This window comes from Ambystoma mexicanum, chromosome 7q (assembly GCF_040938575.1).
Source record: "Ambystoma mexicanum isolate Mex_15411 chromosome 7q, UKY_AmexF1_1, whole genome shotgun sequence".
In the NCBI taxonomy this organism is placed as follows: Eukaryota; Metazoa; Chordata; class Amphibia; order Caudata; family Ambystomatidae; genus Ambystoma; species Ambystoma mexicanum.
The window spans coordinates 270,017,495-270,035,769 of record NC_090941.1 but is presented as its reverse complement, the minus strand read 5'-3'; positions in this window follow the sequence as shown (position 1 = coordinate 270,035,769).

Below are 18,275 nucleotides of genomic sequence, written 5' to 3'. Positions count from 1 at the left end.
CATGCCGGTATCTTACCGACTCCGCCATGGAGAAAGGGGGAATTACCACCCCATTACAAGGTTGGTGGGGCAGTAATTCCCCCTTCCTCCATGGCCCTTCCCCATTCCCATTTTTGCCCCATAGGGCATAATGGGAATGGGGAAGGCGGTAATTACGGTATCGCAAATTGCAGTACCGTAATTAGCACCAAGGTCCCTTTGTGGGGCCATTCCTTGGGAACCCGCAAAGGGACCTCGTAATCAGGCGCTAAGGGATTACCGGTACGGTTACCTTTACTGGTACCGGTAATACCTTAGCGCCAGGGTCGTAATTAGGCCTTTCTTCATCCAAATCAAAAGACAGACTAGTGTTAAAATCTGCCTCCAAAAAAACACTATTTCTGGTGTTAGCCATTGCAGAGCCCCTTAATGTCAGATTAAATTGACAACAAAATGTTCCCAAGAGTCCTGAAAAATATTTTCCAGTCCCACCTTTATCCATTTGGTCATAATAATTCACTAAAACTATTCCTTCATTAATCTTGTTCACCACCCGTATGTTGTCCATGAACGTCTCACGGGTATTCAATTTGAAGGTATATCCCAAAAGGGCGCCCCACTTATGCAGATTATGATATATTATAATATATTAAGTCCATCAAAACTCAGAGGTCCTATATTTTGCTCTCTTTCAACAGTGTCTGTATCGAGAAGGCTTGCCATTTTTTCCTCTGTTTCTTTACAACTAAGACCTGCATTATATCTACTCCTCTAGTCTCAAAGATATAATAACCAGTTTTGTGGGCACATTTGCCCCTTGTATTGTTTGAGTCAATCTACGGAATCCATCGCTGTTGGTGGGCTGAATATGCTTTGATGTATGAAAAAGGGACTTGGGAATTCCTATTTAATCCTCCTGCCTGTTTACTAAACTATTTGTTAATTCCCTCCTCCCAAATCAATGTTAGGGTGTCTGTTGCCATCAACCTAAGGCCCTCTTAGGAATATTTGTATAAGTCTTACTTCCATCATGGCACCAGAACATATCTGGCTTGTAAAATGTCTGGCAGTAGACAAGGGGTGTGTTCCTATCCGTGTACTAATTATCTAGTAGCAATAGACGAGGGTTATGATTCATGTGAAATGCACCTGTGTCATACATGTTATAAACAGAAACGACATTGCGAGCAATGTGTATTTGACTGAGGAAAACAATTCTTATATGAGGTTACTTACTTTATTTTCCAAAATAGTATATACCTGGTTAAATAATGAGCATATGAATTGCATTGTATTAGCGAGTGATCTAAAGTGTGTCTGTTAAGCAGAATGTATTCCTTAGTGTAAGACCGACAACAAGAGAAAGCATGCACACTTAAGGGACAATATTGAAAGAGGAAAACTGTGGATGGACCACAGAAATTGTCAGGGTCTTTCTTAAGTAGAGCCAAGGGTTAACATTCCAAACTACCAACGTGGTTCCTGAACGAAAGGCACTTCTTACTCCTTGATAGATTATGTTCTCCTCTCTCCTTTGTGAATAGAAAACTACTCATTAGTTTCAATGTCTTTCATTGATATAGGTGACCATGCTTACCTCTCTTTCTAATGTAGGGTTGATATTGTGAGGCTGCCTTGTATGAACCAACTGGAATTTCTGTCAACTAACAACCAAGCAATTGGTATTCGTTGTAAAAAGGCTACTTTAAAAACGTTCACACAAAATATCATCAATATAAAGTTCTCTAATGATGTTTGCTTATAAGTCAATGATCAGTACTGTGAATTTAATACATGAGGAGAAAGTGAAAGAATGTATAGATTTTGCAACAAAGGAGGGACACTGTACTTGCCCCGATCCCTTCAGACATGATTTTGAGGCCAATATGTTAAAAGCCAAAAAAACCCAAACATCTATTACATCACTATTCAATAAATTTGCAGGTGATGGTTTGACTTATCAGTAAGAAAAATGTAAAATCTTCCGGCAGTACCATAATTGGTTGAAAGGTTAAAGATGCCAGATGTCAATCAAAGACAGACAGATGATCTTGAGCCATACGTCTGGAAACAACACATATATGTTTTGGTTAACTATGAACAGTGAGTTCACATGGGCTTCCTAGGATTACATTGTGATTGACGAAGCTAGCTGGTATCTCTATTTAACTCAATTATTTGACCAATTCCCATCTGTACACCCGACTCATGGTGTCAGAATACCACAGGGAGAGAGAGTATCGGCACTCTCCCCCGAACCACAGAAGCCGAATAGATTCGACCCTCCTACCGTGGTTGGCAAAGGGTACCTGATATCATATAAAAAATGTTTTATTTAAAATGTTTTCACATTTTCTTTACAAATAGTTCTTACATCCTTCATGAAAAGTAAAACAAGTCATACAGTCCTAAACAATCCTAAAAGAGGAGAGAGAAAGAAACGAGAAAGTAAAATTGAAGAAAAACGAAGAATCATATAATACAGGAACACCACGTGGCAGCCAATGGGGGGAAGAGGGTTTAGGAAGAGGTTGTGGATGGGGAGGGGGAGATGAGGAAAACCGGAAAGAGGGTTAAGGGTAAGCCTAAGTGGGTAGGTATGGGGGACATAGGAACAAACATACATATGCATACACAATAAATCCTGTCTCCTGACCTGCCTGAATCCTTACACGTTGACTTAATACGAAACCTCAATAACTCATAACATAACCTCTTTCATATATGTCGCTGTGTTTTAAGAGCGACTAATTGTAGCAAGACACAAATTCACACACATAACATTGAGCATGGCAAATGGAATAAACAAGGGTGACACCCTACATGAACATAACATACTCATGGCCCTTCGGGCAATAAAGCGACACACTGTCCACATGACAACTCCAAAAATCATATATGATGAGAATCTGGCATGCCTCTGCCAAAATACGAAATGTTTTATAATATCTCTCCCAAAAAATACTGCACAACAGACGTTTTCCATCGTGAGCAGTCCTTTAAATCAGAACATAAGACGTTGACCCTCTTTCATAATTGCACGTGTGATCATATGAGCTTCCCAGCCCCTTATCCGACTTTGTGTCATATGTAATCATACATTGGCCCCAAACTTTTGCTTGTACTTATCTGTGTGTCCGGGTGCCCCGCAGGACCACCCAGACCTGAAGAAATGATGCAAAGACAACCCTGCGGTGTGGCTTTCACCGCTGCGACCCGGTCTGGAGTTTCTCCTTGATCATTGGTGAAAAGAATGCTTTGACAAACATCCAATGTGCTAACTCACCGCCCACGACCTGGGCTTTCCACCAGCAGTTCTCCGGCGTCTGTAAAGCTGCGAGAAATCTCCCTGCGTGTAGCAGTAACTGCCAGTGCCTAACGCTACAATAATCCGCACCTGGGCACGGGCGGCCGGCGTAGAAATAGACCCGGTGATGAAAATCAGCTGGGGAAGTGCACGCAGATAGGAACTACATTCCACCCACAGGTTACTGGGAAATGTGGTCCCATAATTCCTCCATGCAGCACGCTAGCATTTCCTGGCCCCCACACACCTCCTGAGAGAAAATATAGTGAACCTGACATGGGATCTATAGACAGTCATTAGAAATATGGAGTTTCCGATTTGGTAAAGAGGCTATCTTGGATACCATAAAGCACTTAAAGAACTGTAGGGCAGTCGGCCCAGACATGATGCCTCCAATGACTATAAAACATCACCTGGAATTATGATCTGACCTTCTGTGCCCCTTCTTTCCAAAATCATTGAAAAAGATCTTGCCCCTATATCCTAGCAAACAGCTTAAATTATTCCAGTGCACAAAAAGGGCGATAAGAAAAAAACAGAGAATTATTTCCCTATTGTGATAGTGGGTGTGGCTAGCAAAATCTTTGCTTCATTTCTCTTACATGATATCGAGAATTGGGTTAAAATCTTGGGTCAATTAACCAAATACCAGATTCGTTTTCTGAGACAAATGGGGACATCACTGAACGGTTTCATCATGTCCCTACTACTTGCAAATAGCCATTCCAAGCATTGCATGTTTATTTTGATTGCCAGTATTGACTTAACAAAGGCTTTGGCCCAAACTTTATTCATGGTATATGCCAGAGAGTGTGTTTAAACTCATGTTACTCCATGCGTACTCTAAAATTCAGATTATACTCACGAAGAGTGGTGCCCTGTCTAGACCATTCATTTTACTAGTGGGAAAACATCAGGGTTGCATTATTGCTCCTATGCTCTTTAATTTATATCCTCCAGGTATAAATGAGATATGTGCTAACGTCAATTGTTTCCTGGTGAAACTAGGATCTAGTTGTCTACATTGAATGGAATTTGAAGATGACTTAATGCTGTTTGATTTAAAACCTTTAGGACTGCAGAGAAGGCTTGAGGCATTCGCTGCATGGAAACCAACTTCACGGTAAATCCCCTGTAAATCAAAAGTATTTGTTTTCACCAAGTTTAGGTTAGCAAAGGTCATTTACTGGACAGTGACTAGCTTCCAATTAGAACATGTGAACACACTTATTTATCTGGGCTTTCAATTATTCAACTTTGTCCTCATTACTAAAATGGTGGAGAGGTTGAAAATAAAGCCAAAACATATATTGCTGAACTTAAAAGAATTTACTAGAAATTCTGTAGGTTTTCATTATTGCTCGATATGAAATACTACAAAATGAAAAGTATACTCACACTGACTTATGATCTTCAGGTTATTCTGGGTGATTTGGAGGATTTTTTTATTCCTTTGAAGGCAAAATATGGAAATCCACACTTCCATTTCCTTACTGCCTAACTGTGCTTACGTCATGAGTTTTGTTCACTTCTCTGGGAACCCTTGTCTGCTGGAAAAAGTTCAGCAGTTATGCTAAACTATTAGCTCCTCCTTAAATTAGTTAATTAAAGTGTACTAAAAAAAAGATCAATACCAGTTTTTAATAATTTTGCGGATAGTAATATGTGCATATTACAAGAGATCGGTTATGGTAACAAGACACTTGTTACAAACACGCTACTTATTAGAACATTATCTGATAAAGACTGGTTTTGTACCAGTGACTTGCTTTCAAACGTATCACTGTACAACAAATATGCAACTCTATACTGCCGAAGGGATATCTATCCTAAATACACGAATACATTTCTTGCTTCAAGGCAAAGATTACAATGCATGCGATTTCAATTTAACATTGATCCTACCTTGGGAGTCATTGGCCTGTGTGCTGTTCTGGACAGACATTTAAAGAAATTCCAGGCTATGCAAATCCCCAAATTGTCAAGAGAATTTAAAACACTTGATCACTTCTTGTCTCACTCAAAATGCACTGCTCTAGATGAACTAAGATCTATCCACTTTATCAAATGTGTCTATATGTGGGCAGCAGTTTCAATAGAAGTTCTGTCAAACAGGTTATTGATGTGATCCATATCGTATTAATACTAGCATTGCACCATTTTTTTAAATTAAATTATTCATTTTCAATTGAACTACCTACATGGATCTGTAATGTGTCTCTATTGTAATTTACTGTTTTGTAAATTGTCATATTTGTGAAAGATTTGTAAATAAACCAAGAACAAATAAATATCTTGTTAACTAACCACAAACACGGTCAAAACATAAAGTATAATTGTGAATATCTGCTGCACCCACCTGTTGTTCCAGGATGTGCCAAATTCTACGATTGCTCTGTACAGGAAACAACTAGTCATTTTCTGAAAACACTGATACACCTTACAAACTAATTACTTATGTGATCTTGCAATCTCCTCATTGGGAATGGAAGAAGACTGAGAGGAAGATCTACTTCTGTTTGATGATTTATTGATCATAAATCCAACATGAGAAGGAATTTACATCACTCCGCAATTTGTGAACGTTGAGTATTGGTATGATTGGTCAAATAAATCCTTGAATGGTCGCATTGTGGTATTGTTACTGTGCAACTGTGACTTGTCACATAATGCATGTAGACGATTGCATTTGGTCGAATTTGAACAGGCACTGTGCAGACTGCTAAACATGTTCTTAATGTGCTCATTACAACACTTGCTAAAAAGCAAGATATAAATAATAAGAGGCTTATAAACTATGATGTTATTCTATTTCAAGCAACATGGTTGTTGGAGAGCCCTGTGATTGATGGTCACATTATAAATCACAGACCAGCCACAAAAGGTGAATGAGGTCATCCAGAGGGAGGTCTATTAATGGCTGCAAAGATCACTCAAAGTCACTCCCTAAAGGACTGGTACTGCAAATCTGATGCCTTATTGGCAACAATATTGTGTGACAAATCAGGCTTGTCCAAATTGCCTATGTTAATAGTGAATGTCTATTTCAATAAATTGTGCTACCCAATTGAAGAAGTGTTAAATGAATTAGAAAATGTGTTGATAAAATGGAATGATGCCCACCCCCTTTCAGCAATGGCAATGGGGGGACTTCAACTGTGAGTGTACTGTGTCTGAAGAGGAAGGTGGTTTTGGGGACAAGGATGTCTGTATGACAATCAATCAACCAGTCAGTATGTGGAAGAGGGGAGGCACGGAGGATTATGGTTGCAATTCTTTTCTAGATGGGGATTTGCTCAATAAAATCTACTTTTTGGGGAGACATGGGCAACAACGCCCACCTGGCAGAGTATGGGGGAAGAATCCATAATCGACTATCTGTTTCTGGGTAATGTCGAATGGAGAAGCTTATGTTCGTTCAAGTTAATGAAGACGCCCTTGAGTGATCATTCAATGCTCTGATTAACTATTAATGTGAGGGCTCTCCCGACAGAAGACACAAGTGGACCAACTAATTTGGTTATAACTAGGAAAAATAACAGAATATGGAAAAGTGGGAAGATTCTCAAAGCTAATTATAAATTGAACGATTGGTGGGTAAGATACAGATCTCAAAAACAAAGTGACACATTCAAAAGATTTTGCACAAATATTAAACACATTGCGGCCCACTGGCATGGAGCAACAGATGGCCCTCCTGGCCCCATTTGTTTTGAGACATAAGAATGACTTCAACCAATTGATCAATGACAAAAAAAGAACTAGGGCATGCACTTAAATCATTGAGGTTGACTGCACAAAAAATGGTGGATTTTGTGCTAGGGAAAATAATTCTCAAGAGGGAGTACAGTAATTGGTTAAAACTGAAAGTATACATCATGAAGAATCAATCCCTATTTAGTAAATTGGTTGACAAAGACACCCGGACCATCTGGCAGATCTTTAATGGAAGTAATGATCGTCAATCATCTTGGCAATCATGCTGTGTATTGGAGGAATCTTGGTGCAAGTACTATCATAAGAAATTCAACTCTCGTCAGGCAGATCTCACCCCTGGCTACGACAAGTGAGCAAGAGATCTTGACATTTTACTTTAACACAACAGATATTGACATGGCAATGAAAACTGTGAATAACTCCAGAGCCAGTACACCTGACGGGGTGTCAATCCAATTCTACAAATAAGACTCTGCCTTATGGTCTGACATTTTTATGCAGACTATTCACACACATTGCTTCTGGTGCTGACTGCCCCACTTCTTGCCAACCAGCAACTATTGTGCCAATATTTGCCATACTAGTCTTAAAAGACCTATGAGTGCTATTACCATATGTGTCTGTACTTCAGACATAGGTGATAACTTTGGAAAAACTTTATATGTGGCAGTACTGGAACTGAGTGCAGCGTTTGATAACATCAAAATCCCAATCTTATGGGAGAAACAAAAGCAATGGGGAATATAGGAGGGCCTGTTGAGAATGATCCAGGTCCTCTACAGGAACAACTCTGTAAAAATGAGACTTAATAAATACTGTGGGAGACCAGTCACAATCCATACCAGTCACGACAGGGTTAATGAAGGGGTGTGTACTGCCCCCACCATATTCAATTTGTATCTAGCTGACCTACGAATGGAAAGCTTAGCCCCTAGATGATGCAATATTAGGGTTAAAATCATTGTCTTTGCCGACAATCTCATATTATTGGACTACATTCTGGCAGGCCTACAAAGGCTCTTAGATATGGTCCAAACATTTTGGGAGAAGAATCAGCTAATGATTAATCCACATAAATCATATTCAATTACCTTATCAACAAACCGCAAAGGGAGATCGTATACATGAAAAGTAAATCAAACAGCGAACAATCAAGTAACTTCTAGAAATTACCTTGGTGTTCCAATATCGTCTAGGAACCATCTCTGTATACAAAAGGAGAAAATGGAATGAAAAATCATTCTTTGTATCTCCCTGATGAAAGTATTAAAAAATAAGCTTTGTGCGTATTCACTATTACCCACAATTGAGCTATATAAATTAAAGATCTCAACAATAATACTTTACGGTTGTGAGCTAATTCCGCTTCATAACAGGGGTTTCCTTGACAGACTGGAAGGTAAAATCTGGAAATTAGTACTGGGTCTTCCATTGTCTATTACTGTTAGTGCAATTAGTCTGGAACTGGGGCTTACTTCATGGTGGGATCAATACATACAAAGATCTTTATCACATCTAACAAAAATAGGGGAAGGGGAGGAGTTTACTCTGAGTGCTTACTTGCAGGAACATCTGTTGAATGGCCCAGACCGTAACTCCTATTTGTGTAAGTTCCACAGAAATTGTGAGAGCTATTTGAGTATGATACAAGTGGATAATACAGATAGTGACTTTGTAGTAAAGCATATGATAAAACACTGGGATAGGAATATTGACTACGAAGATCTAAACAGACAACTATACAAACTTAACGAACGTTTACATGCTCCTTTGGCTAAACCGAGATCTTATGTACAAACATTTCCATCAAAAAGGCAGAGAGATCTATATCTAAAATTTTGCCTGAATGCTTTTCCTGCCTTAGAAGCAGTGGGACCTAAGCTCCTATTAGGGAAAGAAATGTGAGGCTGTCCTGCATGTGGGCTGATTCCGGTTGAATCTCTGTCTCACCTTGTATTAGAATGTCCAACTTTCACAAAACAGAGAATCCGCCTTCTGGGCGGGTTCATTTATTTGACTTCCCAGGTACAGACAAATCGCCTTTGGGCTAGGGTTATGACAACCTCAAATGAGGCCTTGATAATAATCCTGGCGAAACTGCTTGAGGTGACCGTTGAGGATGTGAACGAACGAATGAGACATCGTGAAATGCACTGGAAAATGATTTGGGAAATGTCATTTCTCTCCACAATGTCAGGTTGGAGAGGGTAACACTTGGTGAAATATGTATCGATGAATTAGGCACACAATTGAGAAATAAATAAACCTAAATGGAGTCTTATAAAGGGACATGTTTTATAGAGTATGTCACGTTATTCAGTGAGTGAAAACCAAGACATTATGGTAATTGGATATTGTGGAATTATTAGATTTAAATCTTAATTTACGAATTTAATAATTCCATAACATTCTACCCACCTCAGCATGTCAGATTTGTGGGCACTACACACCGCATGGCAGACACTGGTGTCTGGAAATGTAAATCTGGCACATGAAACATATATCCATAAAGAAGCACACAGCACTCCTACGTAGACACACAAGTTGCCTGTCATTATCTGCATACATGAAGTTCCTATTCTTACCTCTGAAGTACAAGATCATTGTTACAAAGTTGGACTGTATGCAAAGGGCTGAGACTATAATCCAACAACCACTTACATCATATTCATAGACAAATGATTATTTGGTAAATGCCATTAATGGATGCAGTCGGTGTAGGCACACTGTACCATTACCCCTTTACGGTGGCCATTACTGATACTAAATCTACTCCAAATCTGAGTCCCAGTGTATCCATCAAATGTGAGCAGCATACAGGAATCTGGGTACCCTTCAGGAGGTAAGGGGGGAGATGGGAGGCAAACAAAGTCAAAATCTTCAGAGCAGGGGCTCACAGTGCTATCCAAAGTGGCAGCCAATGGGGCACCCAGGCGGGTAGACTAGTTAACAGTGAAAACTGCTCCAGCCAAACATGCAGAACTGCGGGTCCATGCGTGTGACAAAGTTCATGCTGTTTCTGCACATCCCCTTACATCCAGGGACATCAAGAAAAGGTGGGATAATCTTAAGCAGAGTGCCTGCTCCATCATCTCAGTAGTGTCTAGCAACTGGAGATGGAAATATGGCAGTTCTATACTTGTAACCCTGGGAAAAAAAAAAGGCAGCCACAGTTGTAGACATCAGTGGCATCACTGGATTTGGGGCTGCTCAGGCCAGGGCAGGTACACATGTAGTTAGTTGCTGGTGAGTACCCAAAATACATCCCTACAATTACATATTGAAAGTGCATGGACGTTTACCCCACAACAGCTTTGTGTGCTCCCCCATCCACTGGAAACGGAGGATCCAATTAGTCATACCATACACATTACACTATTCTAGACAAGTCCCCAAAACCGTGCAACATGCCTGACAAAAACATGTCTGCCACTCTACCAGACCTGCTGTGATCATGTGAGAACCAAAGCATACCAGTAAGTCTGCAAAGAGACTTAGCCACATGCAGAGGTCCTGGAGAGACACACATGCACATCAGATGAACACAGTTTGTCCTGCTAAGCAAATTAATGAATGGATCACTGCCACCCTCATCGGCAGAGTAATTGACCACATGCCATCCATGTTTTTCAATAGAGGACAACTCCATTAAAGAGGGACCATATGTGAGCCAAACACCTGCCACCACTGCGAACGTCACTGCCCCAACCCCCAGCAGCACCACCACCACACCAGCTGAGCCAACAGGGAGAAAGGCATGCAGGAAGTCAGCTTCCCCTCCTGCTACTGAAGACACCTGGAAAGCCAAGACACTAGCTAAGCCGCGCAAGGCCCCCGCAGCTGTAAATACAGCACAAAATGCAACAAAAGCAGTCCCTGTGAAAACAGATGGGCCACATATCTCAGGGGCACCTACAGGGCCACCTCCTAACCATTTCATGACTGTATAGGCCAGCCAAGATGTCTTTGCACTCATCCTGTTCTCTGAACTATTGCTAGTGGACCTAAGCTCCAATGAACACCTCCATGTCGTCCCAGACAGCGGAAGACCTAAACAGGTCATGGCAAGAACACAGGCCAGCACTTCATGACTCTGTGGGAAACTGGACAGCATGGTAGGTGCTATCACCCTCCTAAGCTAGCACATGAAGAGAGCAGCGAGGATACCACTCAGGGCTTTGCACCACTATCTGTAACTTTGGAGCATGTTGAGAGGACACTACTCCAATTAAAGTCCTTGGCCATGGTCAGACCAACACCATTCACCACCCTCAACACCATATATGAATATAAGCATTGTTCAGGGGTGTGTTGAGGAGGAGCAAGGTAGAGGGATGTGTTGGGGATCAGGAAAAGGAGAGATTAGATTGGGAGTGCACAGATGGCTCCATGGCCTGTTTAATAAAGTGTGTTATACTGCAAATTCCATATGTTTCAAGTTGCATTAATTGAACTCATGGGTCAAATCCGTTTGCATATGGTGATAGTACAGTATTCAAACCATACTTGTATTCATTGACCGCGCATGGCATGAACTGTCTGATACTGCAAAATTAAAACACATTAATGTACCACTGAAATCTATGGCCACACACACATACACAGTAAATTAGGTCAATAAACGCTGCTTGGTGATTTTCCCTTCCTGCATATCCAATTTTGTGCGTGTGGCTGTGGCTTCTTCTTCATCATGAACCTCACCACTGTCTTCTGGAATAGTGGCAACACGCTGGTCTTGGAAACAAGATGACACAGAGCAACACAGGTTCGAATCCCGGTTTCGGTATTAAGCACGCTATCAATAATCAATTATAATTAGTTATGGTGTAGGCACAGGCTGTTGAGCATGCAACATGCTATGAGAATGTGCCCACATTTGCTGGAGATACATCAGTGTTTCAACACTCCTCTGACACATCAGTGCTCCACTGGGGTTCAGAAGGGTTTGGATACGATTTTCTATCGGGAGAGGTGATTATGGGCACCTGTCCCTTATTGCTGCCTGCTTTTTCATGCTGGTAATTTCTGGAGGTATTTCATATATTACGTATGCCGGTAATGTAAGTCAGACTTTTTCTGTAAATAACGCACCCAGTATTGGTCACTCTCCACATCCTTTATTATGCAGGTGCAGTAATGCGTGGTAAGCAAACCAGTTACTATTGCAATCTTTGCATATGGTATTATCGCTTGCGGTGGGTCACACGTACTTGATGGTGCAGTAAATGGCCCAGTATTTAGCGACCACATGTTTTACTGTTACCGCCAAACTCATAATCGGGCCCTTTAAAATCAAGGAAGCATCATTCTTAGCCACAATGTGAATGAGTGATCATCATTCCAAATCCCAGGGTTCCATGGACAAGAAAACATCACACGTCAGCACATCTCAATGCATTCACACATCAGCAATGCAGATGCAATGTAAATAATTTGAACACAAAATATACATGCTATTACAATGCTGACAAACATTGATGCACTAAATGGTCCCTACCAAAACAGACCGGGGCAACATATGTAGTAGCATGTGACAAGGAACATTTATTTGCTATAGTGAGTGCACGCTCCTCCTAATAAATAAATAAATAAATAAATAAATAAATAAATAAATAAACAAATAAATACATAAATAGATAACATAATATACACACATGAATATGAGAGTAAATTATTAAGGGGGGGTGGTCTCGGTTGCAGAAAGGACTAACAACAGTTCCAGATGAGCTGTGATATTGAGCATGTCCCAGCCCTATGATTTCATGCCTCTACTGTCTCTAGTTTATATTATTTACAGCATCTTTATTAGGTTTTTCTTCCCCTGTTGACAAATGCACAGAGCCTAGAGACAGTAAGCTCCAACCCCTTTGGGTTACTGGAGCAAGACCGTAGGCCTGAGTCCAATGGATCCAACTAAACTAATCTGGAACTAACTAGGAAGAGTTCTTAGAAAGCAGTTATTGGCATGGGGTGGAGCACCTACACCTCTTGGTCGATGAGGCAGGACACCGGAAGTACTCTGCTGAGGAGGCTCCCCAACCTCTGTCAGTTCATGCTCTGGAAGTACGGTGGCAAGTCACTTCCGCTCATGAACATTGTAGCACGATTTCCTGCTTTTGTGAAATGATGTGATGTTTGGCGGCAGGAGGGATAAATGTGCCGGAAGGCCTATGCAGAGATTTTCTCAAACATTCTGAAGTGATGTGACAGTAGGGCTGCAAGGGTGATGGGTCTGGTATGCGGGGTAGGTTAGATAGCTGGGATTCATTATGGCCAGGATGCTGCATTCTTTGACTTACAAGCTGTTTGCCCTCAATCTTATTTTAGGAGTGAGCCTGTTTTTCTCTGATACTATCAAAAAAAATCAACACATCAAATAGTACAGATCACATCAGCCAACTTTGGTGATACTAGGAACTAAACATTAGGAGTACATGCCCCAGGAAAAACACAAAAAGAACGCAAATAAAATACTCTGCAGACCAATAAATAGATAATGCATGGCATGGGCATGGGCATATGGAAGCAGTCACACAGTAGTCACATATTCCCCACTGACAGCCATTCAAGTCAGAATCCTAGACATCAAGCCACTGTCAGAGACATGAGGCTTCACATATCAATCACATCCATTGATACCTGAGTGCATGACCCCATCCCTCTCACTTTAATTGAACATTGCCAAGTCCATGTTTCTTAGTATCCAAATGTGATGGGACTCACATGTTTAAATGTTTGATCTGTTTCATAGAATACATATTTGTCATAGGACATCACAACAAGGATAAATGTCCAGTGCCCCAGCTTTATGTGTGTTAAGGCCATTTTCACCCTGCCCCAAGGAACCTTCAGCGGTAAATGCGGAGTATGTACATGCTGTAAGGGTGTCAAAGAAGGAAGCTGACACAAAGGTGGAATGATCGTGGTGCTGGATATTTATTTTCAAAAATCTATCTATCCCTATCTCTATCAGTGGTTTTCCCTGCCTCAAAACTAATACTAAAGGGACTGTCAGAATGTACATCAAAATAAACTCCAGAGTCCTGTGTCACAACCTACTTCTATCCCTCGCACTATAACTAAAGGATTAACAAATAGAAAGTTAATTCTTCAAGAGAATGGCTCCCTTCTCCTGTTGCCTGGATACCGTCCAAAATAATGTTCTCTTGCAATGAACACAAAACGCCAGGGGGAATGTCTCCCTTCCCATGGCTTGTGGGTTTCACACAACCCTTGCCTCCAGGAGAATGACTCCCTTCTCCTGGTGTAGCTCTATACAGTTTCCAATAAAGCCAGGGGGAATCTCTTCCTTCCCCTGGCATCTCCCCAGTTCAGGACCAGGAGAATGTTTTCTTCTCCTGGTATTGCTTGAATTGCTTCGCACAGTTCACAACAAGGCCAGGGGGAATGACTCCCTACCCCTGGCGTCTTTATCACAACTCCTATTTTGGTACCAGGAGAATGACTCCCTTCTCATGGTATTTTTTGGCACAGTTCATTCTCACTGCTTTCAGCCTGATGTACGCTTTGCCACTCTGCTTTGTTATTAGCCAAGTGCCAAATCTGGCTGGGGTCACATATCTTTCTCTTGTAGTCAGTGGTTTTCTCTTTCCCACTGTGACAAGGAAGATTTACTCTTACGCTCTTAGTATCTGCTTTCATGTCCCAGATCCTTCTCTGGTTATACCAAGTAACGTGCTTCCCACTTCTGAGGCAAGAGAGCTTGCTTTGTGAACCAGCCTCCCTTCTACCATTTTGTCCACTTTAGGTCTCCCGTACCTCCCGTTAACTTGTGTGGGATCATTGTAGGTCAATGGGACTTCCTGGGACCAGAGGTCTTCTCTCCAGTTCTGCTGGTTCACTGCCATGTCTCCTTCGGTTGTGCGGTACTTCTTTCGTCTCTTCTACGGCTCTGCTCTCTTGCTTGGTCTGTTGTCCAGGTTCCCTCCTGCATAACTCTTGTTGGAGTCCCACAGCACTTCACTGGTCTCCTCTTACCTGTGGTCATTCGGCAGCGTCATGCACTCTCTGCTGGTTCGCCTCCACACCTGCTGCCAGAACCGAGGGAGTTTGACACGGCTGTGCTTGACACGGCTGGGCTTGACACACATAGTAGTCCTTTGTTCCTTTGTATACATTGTATCGAGTTCCTCCCATGAGTATTGTAAAAGTCCATTGTCTCTGTTAAAAAGTGACTACTTATGCCTCCTCGGGCCACCTCATACCAGTACAAGCACAATCAATGACCTTCATGTTTCCTGTGTTCTTCTTCATCCTAGTACTTTGGGCTTTAGGTTTATCTCTGGTTAGGTAACAGTACATGGGTTGACATTCAATAAAGTAGTTCTGGACAATGGGAGGGCTAGGAAATGTTGGAGGGTGACAAGATTCAATGGGCTGTACCCCAGGTGATAGTCCTTCTCCCCAGAGGGTGAGACTCTCTCCATGAGGTCCTAACGCACTAAAACACCCCACAGGGGACTATTGGGTAGCAACTGCACCTTCCTAGCCTCAGGGAAAAGGGATGACACCTTGTGATTTGTCACAATGCTCATCACTTGACAAGTAGTCATGTGATAAGAGTACACATACGTGAAATGCACATTAGTCATGTCACAGATGTGATACACACAAACCAGAACAACATTTACATGAAAATACGTAGAACATGAAGCATGCTTTGACAACAGAGAGCACAGTTTCACAAGTGGGAATATCTGCCACGAGCTGTGCCAAAATCAGGTGCTGCACAATACAGGCATCTGCTATTTTATTTTTATTTTTTTAAACGCTGGTGCTTAGCATGAAGTAATGAGTGATGTGATCTGGCAAGCCATACCATGCCCATGGAATGAGTCAGGCAAAGACCAAGGTTTACTGTTGATTGATTACTTATTGGTTTCAAAATGTAGCACGAGAGAGAAAGTCACAGTCCCTCTTTTGTTTGAACTATTAGAAGCGCCATCTATCAGTCAAAACTTGTGCATTTGAGTACAGATGGGGACAGATGGCAAATGAGGAGGGATACAAAGCTTGTAGGTGTTGTTTGATTATTTACCCATCCAATTCACTGCCCCTGGCCATGCTAATCCCTATGGGCATTCCCACTGAGTGTCTGCCGCCCCCTTGCAAATCACCTCCTTATATGAACTCTTTTAGCTCACTTTAAACAAGCCTTACCATAAAACTGCGCACTCCAAGTTCCTGCCAGAAGTCTTCTGAGAGTTAATGACTTAGTAGGCACTGTAAACATTTTACTTGTGTAATACAAATGTCTTCACCAGGTCTGTCTTTAGCCGCTTTGCATAAGCACTGTCTGTGTCCTTCACTGAAGTCCTATTTAAAACAAGCATTGGCACCACCAACAGTTTTGGCTTCTTTGTACGTATTGGCATTTGCCAGGCACTGCTATTAGATGACCAGATACTCACACCATGAGGGATGTTGCTGTTTATTGTCCCTTTGAGCCCACACATTAAGCGTATGTTTCTCACCTTTCATGATACAGTTCCCAATTGTCTGATTTTTCTCCTGCAAGGTGCAATGCAAATGACTCCAGCATATGTCTGTCATACTGTGCTTCTGTGTCTTAGAGTAGTTACCCTTTGTCGTCCTGCTTCAACCAGAATGGTGAAGTCTTAGCATTTTAGCAGTGGTATTCCTTCCTTTCGCCAATACAGTTAGGACAAAGACTGGAAAGTCCAATTACCCTGGAGCCATTTTGTCTCACTTCCAAAGCGAGAAACTAAGGATGACTATTGCCAAACTCAGACCCCTGCTCTGCAAAGTGCTGTCGGCCAGCTGCAATTGCATTGTCTGGATTTGGGAAGTCCACATATATCCGTCTGTATTTCAATGGCATTATAATATTCTCCCTCAGTAACATAGACGTCCTGTGAGCGGTCTATAATGTTGGAGCATTAGGTGATCTGCAATGCAATATCCTTTCCGACATTCGCCCAATGTTTGTCCCAGGGTTACAATGTTGTATAAACTACTTCCACTGTATCACGTTTTTTTGCAGGGATATTATCACATGGAACCTGCGGGGACATCCCTTAACCCCCACAATCTTTTTAAATGGAGCGGGGGACACCACTGCAACCCCCGCTCCCATTTACCCCATATATTATCCCCCTAATAATGTCACCTATACTGTTTCCCGGCAACTATATGTATGGCAACATTATTTATGGGGAAAATATTACCTGATACCCTTTTAAGTGGGTTTGAATAGTGGCAAAGTTCATAAACTACAAAGCCGCTGCCCCGAATAGCATGAAGTGAGAGTTGAACTTTACCAGGAAGAGGCATTACGGGGAATGTAATGGACATTGTCAGCTAGAAAGGTGAGCCCCTCACTAGCACGTCCGATGCCCAATGAAATGATGGGCTAGCTACGCCTAAGCCATGCCGCAGTAAGGCATTTGGAAAAACAGCATTAAGCTTGGGGCAACACACATTTGGCAGAAATAAGGATTCAAAAGCAGCAGGAAATGACATGCATTGAGGCACGGGGCTGGCACTTCCGGCTGCATCCCCGCTACCCGCCTTGATGCATCAAATGTTGCTGGTACGTTTTGGTGAATGAAGCAGGATAAGGCGGGATTCCACCCCATCAAATCTCATGGCCACAGCATTACAATCAGGATAATGGCTCGTCATGTTGGTATAGGAGCAAAAACATGACATGGCAGCAGTACACTGCACATGATCATGGATTTCTTTAACACCTGAGCATGCATATGCATTTTTCGCGTATGTACTATTTTGTTGGTTCTTCCAACAAGCAATTAAGTGCATTAAAGATCTGGGGCACATAATAGCACAGCTCTGAGGATGAAGCAGCTAATTAACAAAGACTCCTACTAGCTTTGATATGTGCATATTGTAGTGATGTATTTTCTTGCAGGTTCTTGGTAGTTTTGTCCACTTCTTTCCGAAGAAGTGATTGTTCTGCTTCTTTTGAAGTACTCCATGCGAAATAGATTTTGAAAGCTTTTGACCAATCATATTAATGCCAAAGCTGCAAGGAGAGGCTGAATTCCAAGAACCTTGCAGAATAAAAGAGGACGACATGCGGATATTCTAAAGTGGTGTGCGTGCTGCTGAGCATCCATTTGATCGTTCCTTGGTTCTGAAATATTCTTATTTGAGTAGCTGGATTTCTCAACATGAATCACTTACTGAACCTTGTGTCCTGCAGAGATCTCACATTTCCCTCCTCCAGGTTTTCCAGTTTTAGCAGTAGTTTTGAGTTTTGCTTTCAGAA